This window comes from Trachypithecus francoisi, unplaced genomic scaffold, assembly GCF_009764315.1.
Source record: "Trachypithecus francoisi isolate TF-2019V2 unplaced genomic scaffold, Tfra_2.0 Lachesis_group12, whole genome shotgun sequence".
Taxonomy (NCBI): domain Eukaryota; kingdom Metazoa; phylum Chordata; class Mammalia; order Primates; family Cercopithecidae; genus Trachypithecus; species Trachypithecus francoisi.
Window position 1 is genome coordinate 64170935 of NW_022681457.1, and position 13053 is coordinate 64183987.

The following is a 13053-nucleotide window of genomic DNA, read 5'->3' on the forward strand; positions in this document are numbered from 1 at the left end:
TAAAAATATACATAAGGTCATGAAGAGGGGATCGAAAACATTTATTATAAAATATCAGTTAAACACACAAAAAAAAGCAGTAATGGAGGAAAAGAACAAAAAAGGCATAAGATATACAGAAAACAAATAAAATGGCAGAAGTTCTACCTTATCAGTAATTACTTAAAATGTAAATGAATTAAACTCTCCAATAAACATGTGAATATTGGCATAATAAATGAAAACCAAGACCCAATGATATGCTGTCTAAACAAGATTTGTTTAGATCTAAAGACACATATAGGTTGAAATCGAAAGGATGGGAAATGTTATCCAATAAAAATAATGACCAAACAAGAGCTGAAGTGGCTATACTAATATTGGACCTAAAGTTAAAAACTATTAAAAGGGCCGGGTACGGTGGCTCACGCCTGTAATCCCAGCACTTTGGGAGGCCGAGGTGGATGAATCATGAGGTCAGGAGTTCAAGACCATCCTGGCCAACATGGTGAAACCCTGTTTCTACTGAAAATACAAAAATTAGCTGGGCATGGTGCCATGTGCCTGTAATCCCAGCTACTCAGGAGGCTGAGGGAGGAGAATCACTTGAACCAGGGAGTCGGAGGTTGCAGTGAACCGAGATCACGCCATTGCACTCCAGCCTGGTGACAGAGTGAAACTCTGTCTCAAAAAAAAAAAAAAAAAAAGACTATAAAAGGAGAGACATTATATACTGATAAAAGGGTCAGCTTATCAAGAAGATATAACAATGATAATATATATGATCTAACATGACCACTTTTGGTGGGGTTTTTCCCAAAAATGCAAGGTCGGTTTAATATTTAAGAAATAAATGTAATTCACCATATTAAGAAAATAAAGGAGAAAAGCCATAGGCAGTACCTGTGTTCATTATAGAGGTGTAATTGTACTAAGTACCCTAAGGACTGTCAAAAATGGTAATATGTGATGTCTACATGATGGGAAGGCACCATAGTCTGGTGGTTAAATGTATGAGCTCTGGAATCAGACAACCAGGGTTCAAATTCCACCCAGTGTGGAATGTGGGCCACTAGTACACATGTGATACAAGGAAGGTTTTACAGCTTAAATGCTGTCTTACTAAATTTGTAAAAATAAGTGAAGATAAACTGCCTGCCAGGAAAGAACGTGTTGTGGTATCCTCGTTGCCACCTCAGAAAGCCTAGCAGTCCCCCAGAGATGCTTGGGATACTCACCTGTCCTGGGTGGCCACAGAAAAGGTGCACCCAGCTCCTGGAACTGAAGAAGAGCTAGGGAGGGCCCTGGAGGAGCTGGTGTTGGAGACTTGACCTACCAGCCTGGAGGAGTGGGGATAGGTGTTGAGGGTGAACTGGTGTCATCTGCGGCAGTTGTCCAAAAGGAACAGCCTGAAATTCGCCCTGTGGCACTGAGGTGCCTGCAGACATGGTGCCCTGGAAGTGACAATTATGTAGGCTCCTGGAGTTCAGTCTTGGACAGTCCCACCTTGCCACCAAGACTGTCTGTTGCCAAACACCTGCAACCTGTAGTAGGAATGCCAAGAAGTACTAGAGAGTCCTGCTGGGGTTTGGCCTCTGGGCCTCTTGCCCTTCAGTGCTTTTCCTCATGCATTTTCCTGGCAATATGCCCTTAGCTGGGGCACTTTTTCTCTGCCACATGTCCCATGTGTCACATGCATCAAGCTGAACAGTACCTGGTTTGCCATGGAGGTAGCAGGTAGTTAGGAGACCTCTCCAAATGTCATATCCTCCCAGGACCTGACAGCACATAAACTGCCCTTCACAGGCAACTTGCTTAGCAAGCTTTGCCCCCATCCTGATTGCTTGCCTGGCCATGCTATCACGCACTTGTTCAATCCTACACAGTGTGCTCCCCCTTCTGGCTGGGATCACTCTATTTTGGCTTTTTGCCTGGTAGTTCTACTGGGATCCTGGTGTCATATACCCCTAAAGGATAGTGTCCCACCAGGAAGCCTCAGTGTTCCTCTCTGGGGATCCTGAGATGACGCTCTGAAAATGACATTGCTGTCTGCTTGTACCACAAAGTGGCCACTCCAGAATGACAAAGATCCCTCCTCCAAGGCACAAATGGACTCTCCTCCCTCATCACCTGATCAGACAGTCACCTTTGAGGCCTGGGACAGCCACTTACACCTCCCCCCAGATCCTTGCTTAAAGGAGACCGAGATGAAGATACCAGGGGCATGAAGGAAACGGATACTGAAGGAGGAAGATCCTCAGTGTGAGAGAAGACAGAGTTAGAGAAAAGGGACCCCTATAGCAGTGGGAGAGTACGATCAGCATCTAGGTGCCTAGCAACCAACAGAAGCATCACATATTTGGGAGCAGTCCTGGACCCCTGAAGAAAAGCCTCTATTCCAATCACTCAGAAGACAGCTGAGGTTAGATGTTACAGATGTCTTCTATGAGCTCACTCACAAAAGATCATGCCATCAGCAGCCCAGATAGTCCTGCCTGCTGCAGGCTTCCTGCCTCTTCATGACAGTGAAGGAGGTGCAGCAGGGCTGAATGGCCAGCCACATTCTCCTTCCTGCTGCCAGAGAAAGGAAGAGCTTGATGAAGGCCATTATCAACTCAGCTCACCAGCCACATTGAAGTCAAAGACAACAACTCACAGAGGAAAGCTTTCAGATACTCTGTCAATGAGAAATTCTCCACTCACATCTGCCAGTTGTAGACTCTGTGAACAGAAATTGTCAATGCCCCTGCTGCTGCCATTGCTGCCCCTATTGCCACTGTTGTGAGAGTGAAGAGAGCTGCCCCCATCTCCTACCTTGCCTGAATAGTTACTGCAGAAGACCTAAGCTTGGAGAACCCTGAACACCAATGGAACCTCAAGGTGGGAGAATAATATTGAGGCCCCTTCAGACAGCAGAGCAGCTCAGCCTGCTTGTTCTCCCTATCTGCTGTGGAGGCCACAGATCCTTTGCCATTGGTCACCTTTTCCTTGCAGATTCCAGAAACTATCAAATTAGCAGTCATTGACTTGACTGGCCTGTTAGGCCACCCGTACTCTTTGCCTCTGTACCTACACGCACATCAGATACTGATCATGAAATGAGACGCACAGTTCCTGACTCTCCTTTTGCTCTTCCTGCTATTTCTCACTTTGGCTTCCAACCTATGTTTGCTATTCCACTTAATGAGAACAGGGGCCCTCTGCATTCCAGTCCCTCAGTCATAGTTGCAGGATCCTCTACTTCTGCCTAACCCACATGTCCTAGAACTTTCTCCCTCTCCTTAAAGTTTGCCTTCTGTCATATACAACTGTGCATGTGGATTCTCCTCCCCGTTTCTTACAGATCCCTCCTTAAGTTGCTTGCACCAGTACCCCTGTCTTTACCAGCCAACTCATCACTGCTTCTGCAGTTACTTCTAGCATGCCAGGCAGCCTGTCTGCAGACTGGCTTTCCCAGCCTACTTGGACTGTGTTATAATTGATGTGGATAGTACTCTTCCTTCCAAGCTTTCTTCAGGTCTCCCTCAAGATCTGGGGTGAGCTTCCTCCCATTGGACCAGGCCCATCCCAGTGTGGAGCAGATATCCTCTGCAAAGGCCACTGTCCCCACCAGCCCACCTGTTTTTATGGTCAGCAGCCCTACTTGAACTTCTAAGCTTGTTTTTGATTCAGGAAACACTTATCAGCTGAAATCTTGGGGTACTGATTCAGGGCCTTGCCAAGAAGCCACTCTCCCCAATGCCCTGTCTTTTCTGGCCCACCTACCACTGATTCTGCAGTCACCTTCACTCCAGTATGCAATCCGTCTTCAGACTCGGTGTCTCTGCCTGACTTTGCCTCTAGGGAAATCAACATGGGTACCATGCCCATTTCCCCATCTGTTATCATCCTGTCTCTCCCTGCAATGTTAACAGCTGTTTCCTTTTGAGAAACCTGCCAGTCCCTGAAAACCCTTCATACTTAACCTCTACTGCAGCCCTAGAACCCGATGGCAGCACAACTCATTCAGCTTTTGGGAACTAGACACTCCCATGTCCACTTTGGCATCAATGTCAGCATTCAGCCAGCCCATGGTGATGCCTCAGGTGTTTTACCCATTGGTGTGGCCACTCTTATTCTTGCCATGAAATGCTACCAGAAAGCACAACACTGAGGACTGTTGCTCATTTCTTGCTGATGCCAATCCAAACCAATTTGTATTTGTGGGATCTGAAGCCCTCATGGATAGTAAAAGCTTTGGGGTCATTGGGTCTACCACCCAGAGTCTACCACCACATCTGGATCACTTAGTTTTGGAGCAAAATGAGTGGGGGACAGCCAGTACCATAGCTCATGATGGGGGAGGCTTAGACCGGAGCACCAGGGTCCTGTCAGCCCTGCTGCACCCCTGCTGCAATTGGGGAAAACAGCACTGCTAAGAACAAATCAAATTTGTCCTGGGAAACACTTTCCTTCCCAACTGTAGTTAGAGCACCTGGTGCCGGCCCAGCCAAAACACACCTACCACTACTGGAAGATTTGTCAGCACTGAGAAAGAGTGTTTCAGAAGACATGGCTGTTCCCCCTTTTGTTCAGATCACCTGGGACCTGTCTAGCCAGAGCACTTGTGTTCCAGTGGAAGGGACCAGCACCACACCTGTGCTGAGATCCTTCTCTTCCTGCCCCCAGTCAAGCCACCTGGGGCACACCTAACTATATCTATTGCAGTCTAAGGGACCAGCACTGTATCTATGCTTGGATGCCGTTACGTTCCTACCTATAGCCAGAACACCTGAATCCCACCTGTCCAGGGCACATGTGTTGCAATGGAAGGGGCCAACATCATAACTATTTTTGGAAAGTCTTCTCTTCCTGCATATGGTCTAAGTATTGGGGCCCACCTGGCCAGAGCAAACCTGCTGGAGATACCTGCACCACTGAGAAGAAATGCATGCCATGTGATATATCTGTTCATTCCTTCCATCAGATACCTAGGGCCCACCTGTGCTGTCTGAAGGGCTGGCATTTCACCTGTGATTGGAGATGCTACTGGCAGAGGACCTGGGGTACACAGTCTGGAGCACAGGCGATACTCTGGGAGGAGGCAGCCCCATTTCTGTGCTCCAGGGTATTTGTATGCTCACCGTCATTCACCGCTGCTGGTGTGGTCATGCTTAGGGCACATCTGATACAGTCTCACAGGAGAGCACCATGCATACACTTTTAGGGAGACACTTCTATTCCTGCACCCACTCAGAATACCTGGGCTCTATCTAGACAAAGTAGCCCTTTGACTTGGTGGAGTGAACACCACTGAGAAAATACCTGGTTATGGGCCAGTTTTCCATTAGTCTTAGACTGGCAGGACCCCTTGCTGCCTATAGCTATCCACTTTTGTCTTGCCCATTTGCCTTAACAAGCCCCATTCTTTCTTTCCCAGATTGCTATACAAATATAATATAACATAACATAATATAATGTAATATAATATAGACTTGTTCTTGTTCATTAATCCTGTGCTAAGCACTTTTGCTCCATCTTTCAGAACAAATGTACCTCCAGCGTGAGCATGGAAGCAGCAGTCTTGCTTAAGGCACCTTTGTCACCTGCCCAGGCTTCCTTTGGAGATCGAAGTTTGGGATCACCAACTCATTCATTTTCTTCTAGTGAAAGAAACAATATCTCATCAACTCTAAGCAAAAGCTATCCAGAAGTAGCTGGTAGTGGTCGGGGACCACAACTTGCCATAAATGGACCTTGCTCCATTAGGAAGAGGCTCTGCCTCTTCTAGTTATGTCAAACAAACTTAACCTGCCCTCTGTTATCCTAAAGAAAGCTGGCAGCCCAACCCTTCAGGGTGTTTTGTATAGATATTAAAGGGTGTGGGTTCAGATGAGGCTGGTCAGAAGTCAATACACTGGCCTTGAGGCGGTCTACTGTGGAAAGAAGAAAAAGATCAGTAAGTATCCACCACACCACACCCAGTTTCAACTGTCAGTCTGGTAGAACCAAGCTATGGGCCAGTTTTCCTCCCATCTTACACTGGCAGGACCCTCTGCTGCCTGTAGCTGCCTCCTTTTGTCTGGCCCATTTGCCTCTGTGGGCCCTTTTCTTTCTTTCCTAGATTGATAAACACACACACACACACACACATTATATGTATGTGCATATGTATATATACACACATATACATTATGTGTATGTGTATTACATATATACATCGTGTGTGTGTGTGTGTATATATATATAGAGAGAGAGAGAGAATGCCTTGTTTTTGTTCATTGATCCTCCTGCTCACATGTCTTTGCTCTTTTACTCAATTGTGGAAGAAGAATTGACTTCTATAAGTGGTGCTGTGTTGAGGCAGATGTAACTTTTCAAAGTTCTGTGGCTCAGCAAGTAGGATGTGGTGTAGCCACACTTTACAACTGCACAGGCTGACATCTGACATCTCTGTGTTTTGATATAAGGGATAGCAGCCATGAGGAAGAGAAGCTCAAAGGAGGAAGGGATGGGTGACCCGCCCTTGCCTTTTCCTTCTTTGCGTCTCTCCCATCACTCTGATTTGGTCGTAGGCCAGCCCACCCCTGATGTGTGTTAGGGAAACAAACTTAACAAATTTGGTCTTTTGAAAATAATTAAATGTCTCCTTTGTGTCTTTCTCTTTCATTTAGACTTAAGAAAATCATCCCCACATATTCACACCTTGACCAGAGAGGATGGGTATGGCGTAGAGGCCCTTATGTCTAGAAGAAAAAAAGGAAGAAAAAGCTCATGGCTCCTTTGTGATTATTGGAAATTTTAAGTCTAGGATGTCACAAATTATATAGAAGTGTTTTCATGCTCCATGAAAATTCAGAAAAGAGCATTTTTTCAAGAAAATACCTAGATAAGGTCTATTTGGAAAAGTAATTGGTCTGGCTCTAGTATAAAACCCTAAAATGGCAAATTACAGTCCTTACCATTTTATCCAAATCTAGCTGTCTGTGGAGTCCTGCTGCGTCTCCACTAGATTTAATTCCTGAAAATACAATCTTTCCTAAGATAATTCATGGTTCAGGAGAACCAGCTGAAGCTGGGGGGAAAAGAAAAATATAAGCATTTCACTTAGCTTACACATATTATTTTACTAAATATTTATTCAGAGTTGATTCTACAATAGACATTGTGCTTGAGCCTAGTGACATATAGCTGAAAGGCATCTATTGCCTCAACGGAATTTACAATATAGTAGGATTGACGGGTGAATATATCAAAAGTAAAATTGGAGGGGTTATTAGTAGGGATATGGGAGCAGTAAGAACAGTAAACTAAGAATATTTCTTCAGAAACTAACAGAACTAGACTAACAACAATGAACAAAAAAAATAGTAAATCCTTCCCTAACGATAATTACTTTAAATATAAATAGATTAAATTTCTCAATCAAAAGACACAGAGTAGCTGGATGGATACAAAGAATTACCGCCGGGTGCGGTGGCTCACGCCTGTAATCCCAGCACTTTGGGAGGCCGAGGCGGGCAGATCACGAGGTCAGGAGATCGAGACCACGGTGAAACCCTGTCTCTACTAAAAATACAAAAAATTAGCCAGGCGCGGTGGTGGGCGCCTGTAGTCCCAGCTACTCAGGAGGCTGAGGCAGGAGAATGGCATGAACCCAGGAGGCGGAGCTTGCAGTGAGCCGAGATTGTGCCACTGCACTCCAGCCTGGGTGACAGAGCAAGACTCCGTCTAAAAAAAAAAAAAAAGAATTACCCAACCACATTCTGTTTACAGGAAACTCACTTTAGATTTAAGGACATATATCGTTTGAAATTGAATGAATGGAAAAAGATATTCCATGAATAGTAACCAGAAGTGAGTCTGGTAGCTACACTTATATTGGACAAAATAGACTTTAAGTCAAAAATACTGTAAGAGACAGAGAAGGACATTATATAATGATACATGGGTCAATTCATCAGGAAAATATAACAATTATAAATATATATGAACCAAACATAAGAACACCTAAATATATAAAGCAAACATTGACAGGACTAAAGGGAGAAATAGACAATAATAGGAGACTTCAATTCCTGACTTTCTGTATGAATAGAAAGAACATGCAGACAGAAGATCAATTAGTAAACAAGACTTAAACAACACTGAAGACCAAATAGACCTAACAGGCGTATACAGAACATCTCACTCAATAGCAACAGAATACACATTATTCTCAAGCCCACATAAAATATTCTTGGGTATAGATCAATTACAATTTTATCTAGGTCTGGCTGGCTGTCGAGTCCTGCTATGTCTCTACTAGACTTAATTCCTGAAAATATAGTCTTTTCTAAGATAATTCACAGTTTAGGAGAGCCAGCTGAAACTGAGGGGAAAAGATCAAATAACAAATTTAAGAAGATCATATCAAGTATCTTATCTGAGCCAAATGGAATGAAACTAGAAATCAACACCAGAAGGAAAACTGGAAAATTCACGTATATGTGGAAATTGAACACTGAAGAGGAGAGTACACTTCCAAACTCATTTTATGATGCCAGCACTACCCTGACACCAATGCCAAAGATAGCACAAGAAAAGAAGACTATTGGCCAATATCCCTGATGAACACAGATGCAAAAATCCTTAGCAAAATATTAGCAAATTGAATTTAACAGCACATTAAAATAATCAGATACCATAATCAAGTGGGATTTATCCCTGAGATGCAAGTATGGTTCAATATATGAAAATCAATTAATGTGATTTACTGTATTAACATAATAAAGGATAAAAATCATTTTATGTGGCTCTGAAACCCAATGGCAGCACAACTCCATCAGCTTTTGGAAATTGGAATATGCAGAAAAGGCATTTGATGAAATTTAACACCCTTTCGTAAGAAAAAATATCTCAACAAATTAGATTAGACGGGATGTATCTCAACACAGTAAAGGCCAATAGGAAAAGGCCATAGCTAACATACAGTCAACAGTGAAAAACTGAAAGCTTTTCCTCTAAAATTAGGAACAAGGCAAGGACTCCTGCTCTTACTACTTCCATTTAACTTTACTACTGGAAGTCCTGGCCAGAGCAATTAAGCAAGTAAAATAAATAAAAGGCAAAGAAAGATGTAAAATTGTCTGTGTTCGCAGATGATGTGATCGTACATATTGAGAATTCTATAGAATCCATAAGAAAACTGAGAACTCAGCCCGGGCACGGTGGCTCACACCTGTAATTCCAGCACTTTGGAAGGCCTAGGTGGGCAGACCATGGGGTCAGGAATTCAAGACCATCCTGGCCAACATGGTGAAACTCCATCTCTACTAAAAATACAAAAATTAGCTGGGCGTGGTGGCAGGCACCTGTAATCCCAGCTACTCGGGAGGCTGAGGCAGGAGAATCATTTGAACCCAGGAGGAGGCAGAGGTTGCAGTGAGCCGAGATTGCACCATTGCACTCTAGCCTGGGAGACGAAGCGAGACTCTGTCTCACAACAAAACAGCTGGGCATGGTGGCTCATGCCTGTAATCCCAGCACTTTGGGAGCCCAAGGCAGGCGGATCGTAAAGTCAAAAGATCGAGACCATCCTGGCCAACATGGTGAATCCCTGTCTCTACTAAAAATACAAAAAAAATTAGCTGGGCATGGTGGTGCGCGCCTGTAGTCCCAGCTACTCAGGAGGCTGAGGCAGGAGAATCACTTGAACCTGGAAGGTGGGGGTTGCAATGACCGGAGATCACGCCATTGCACTCCAGCCTGGGCGACAGAGCGAGACTCCATCTAAAAAAAAAATACTGTTCAAAAAAGGCAGAATTCAGAAAATGAAAAGGTAAACCTTAACAAGAAAAAATATTTGCAAAATATGTATCTAACAAAGGACTGCTACAACTCAATTATAAAATATCAGGCCATTGAATAAAAATTGGCAAACTTTTAGCTATACTGACCAAGATAAAAGGAGAAAAGATTCAAATTACCAAAATCAGAAATGAAAGAGGAAACGTTACTACCAACATTATAGAAATTAAAAGAACTATAAAGGAATACTAGAACAATTTTATACCTAGAAATTATATAATTTGGGTGAAATGGACAAATCCCTAGAATCATAGAAACTATGAAAGCTAACTTGAGAAGAAATAGGATAATCTAAACAGGCATACAACAAGTGAGGAGTAATTAATTCATAATAAAAAAAACCACCCACAAAATATTCCAGTTCCAGGCCAGGAGCAGTGGTTCACCCCTGTAATCCCAGCACTGTGGGAGGCCAAGGCAGGCAGATCACTTGAGGTCAGTAGTTCAAGACCAACCTGGCCGGCATGGTGAAACCTATCTCTACTAAAAATACAAAAAAAAAAAAATTTGCCAGGTGTGGTGGTGCATGCCTGTAGTCCCAGCTACTCAGGAGGCTGAGGCAGGAGAATCGCTTGAACCCAGGATGTGGAGGCTGCAGTGATCCAAGATCACTCCACTGCACTGCACTCCAGCCTGGGCAACAGAGCAAGACTCCATCTAAAAAAAAAAAAAAACTTCCAGGTCCAGATGACTGAATTTTGTTAAACATTTAACAAAGAATTAATACCAATTCTTTGTGAACTGTTCATTTTATGGACAGTTAACTCATTTTATGAAACCAGTATTATCTTGATACCAAAACAAGACAAAGACATCATAAAAAGAGAAAAGTACAGGCCAATATGATTCTTATAAATATGGATGCAAAACTCTCAACAGAGTACTAGTAAACAAAGCCCAACAATATATAAAAAGAATGTATGCCAGCAATGCAAGGTTGGTTTAACATCCAAAAATAAACTATTGTAATACATAATATCAGTAGAACAAAAAACAAATCATATGGTATTTCAACACATGCAGAAGAAGCATATCACAAAATTCAGCATCTTTTCATAATAGTAATTTTTAAATTATTTTTATTTTTCAATATAGAGATGGAGTTTTGCCATGTTGCCCAGGCTGGTCTCAAACTGCTGAGCTCAAGTGATCTGCTGGCCTTGGCCTTCCAAAGTGCTAGGATTACAGGTGTGAGCCATCATGCCTGGCCATAATAATAATTTTTTAAAACTCAACAAAGTAGTAATAAAAATGAACTTCCTCAACCTGATAAGAGCAAGTACAAAAAACCCACGGCAAACATCATAATGATTAAAGTTGGATGCTTTCCCTCTAAGTTTAAGAACAAGATTATAGGCTGGGCATAGTGGCTCTTGTCTGTAATCCTACCACTTTGGGAGGCTGAGGCAGGCAGATTGCTTGAGCCCAGGAGTTCGAGACCAGCCTGGGCAACATGGCAAAACCCTGTCTCTACAAAAATTACAAAAAAATTAGCCAGGCATGGTGGTGGGCACCTGTAGTCCCAACTACTTGGGAGGCTGAGGTGGGAGGATCACCTGAGCCCAGGAGGTCAAGGCTGTGGTAAGCTGTAATTATGCCACTGCATTCCAGACTGGGCGACAAAGGAAGACTCTGTCTCAAAAAACAAACAAACAAAACAAAACAAAAAAACAAGATTATAATGTCTACTCTCATCACTTTTATTTATTATTGTACTTGAGTCTGTAGCTAGGGAAATTTGCAGATTAGAGTTATTTTGTGGGAAATGTCCAAAATAATCCAATGAAAAATCTATTAGAACTAATAAACTAGTTCAGCAGTATCATAAGATATAAATTGATATATAAAAATCAATTGTATTTGTATACACTTGCAATGAATCATCCAAAACTAAAATTAAGTAAACAATTTCATTTACAGTAACATCATAAAGAATAAAACATTTAGGAATAAATTTAACAAAAACATTTTCAATATATACTCTGAAAACTACAAAACATTGTTTAAAGAGAGTCAAAAATATCGGCCGGGCACGGTGGCTCAAGCCTGTAATCCCAGCACTTTGGGAGGCCAAGACAGGCGGATCACGAGGTCAGGAGATCGAGACCATCCTGACTAATACGGTGAAACCCCATCTCTACTAAAAAAGTACAAAAAACTAGCCGGGCGACGAGGCGGGCGCCTGTAGTCCCAGCTACTCGGGAGGCTGAGGCAGGAGAATGGCGTAAACCCAGGAGGCGGAGCTTGCAGTGAGCTGAGATCCAGCCACTGCACTCCAGCCTGGGCGACAGAGCGAGACTCCATCTCAAAAAAAAAAAAAAAAAAAAAAAAGGGAATCAAAAATATCTACAGAATAGGAAAAAGAATGCACATTTACGAATAAGAAGGCTTGATATTGTTAAGATGACAATATTCCCCAAACTGATCTACAGATTCAATGCCGACTCTAGCAGAATCCCAGCTGACTACTTTGCAGAAAGTGATAAGCTGATTGTAAAATTCATATGGAATCACAAGGAACCCTAAGTAGCCAAACAGTTTGAAAAAGAAAAACAGCCGGGCATGGTGGCTCACGCCTGTGATTCCAGCACTTTGGGAGGCCAAGGCGGGCAGATCACCTGAGGTCAGGAGTTCGAGATCAGCCTGACCAACATGGCGAAATCCCATCCCTACTAAAAATACAAAAACTAGGCCAGGTGTGGTGGCTCATGCCTGGAATCGCAGCACTTTGGGAGGCCAAGGGAGGCGGATCACAAGATCAAGAGGTCGAGACCATCCTGGCCAACATGGTGAAACCCCATCTCTACTAAAAATATAAAAATTAGGCAGGTGTGGTGGCACGTGCCTATAATCCCAGCTACTGGAGAGGCTGCGGCAGAAGAATTGCCTGAATCAGGGAGCCGAAGGTTGCAGTGAGCCGAGATCACGCCACTGCACTCCAGCCTGGGTGACAGAGTGAGACTCCATCTCAAAAAAATAAAAAAAGAAAGAGAAAGAAGAAGAAAGGAAGGAAGGAAGGGAGGAAGGGAGGAAAGGAGAGAGGGAGGGAGGAAGGAAGGAAGGAAGGATGGAAGGGAGGGAGGGAGGGAGGGAGGGAGGAAACCAAAGTAGGAGAACTCACACTTACTGATTTCAAAACTTACTGCAATGGGCCAGGCATGGTGGTTCATGCCTGTAATCCCAGCACTTTGGGAGGCCAAGGTGGGAGCATTGCTTGAAGCTGGGAGATCAAGGCTACAGTGAGCC

At 43.4% G+C, this 13053-nt stretch overlaps 1 long non-coding RNA gene across 1 annotated transcript; it reads right to left on the reverse strand.

Moving 5' to 3' along the window:
• Nucleotides 1-5625: 5625 nt before the first annotated feature.
• On the reverse strand, nt 5626-13034 carry LOC117092328. Its single transcript, XR_004440750.1, has 3 exons — nt 12951-13034; nt 6921-7033; nt 5626-5894 (listed from the first exon to the last, which is right to left on the reverse strand). It is a non-coding gene; the product is annotated as an uncharacterized LOC117092328 (long non-coding RNA).
• Between the last annotated feature and the right edge of the window lie 19 nt (nt 13035-13053).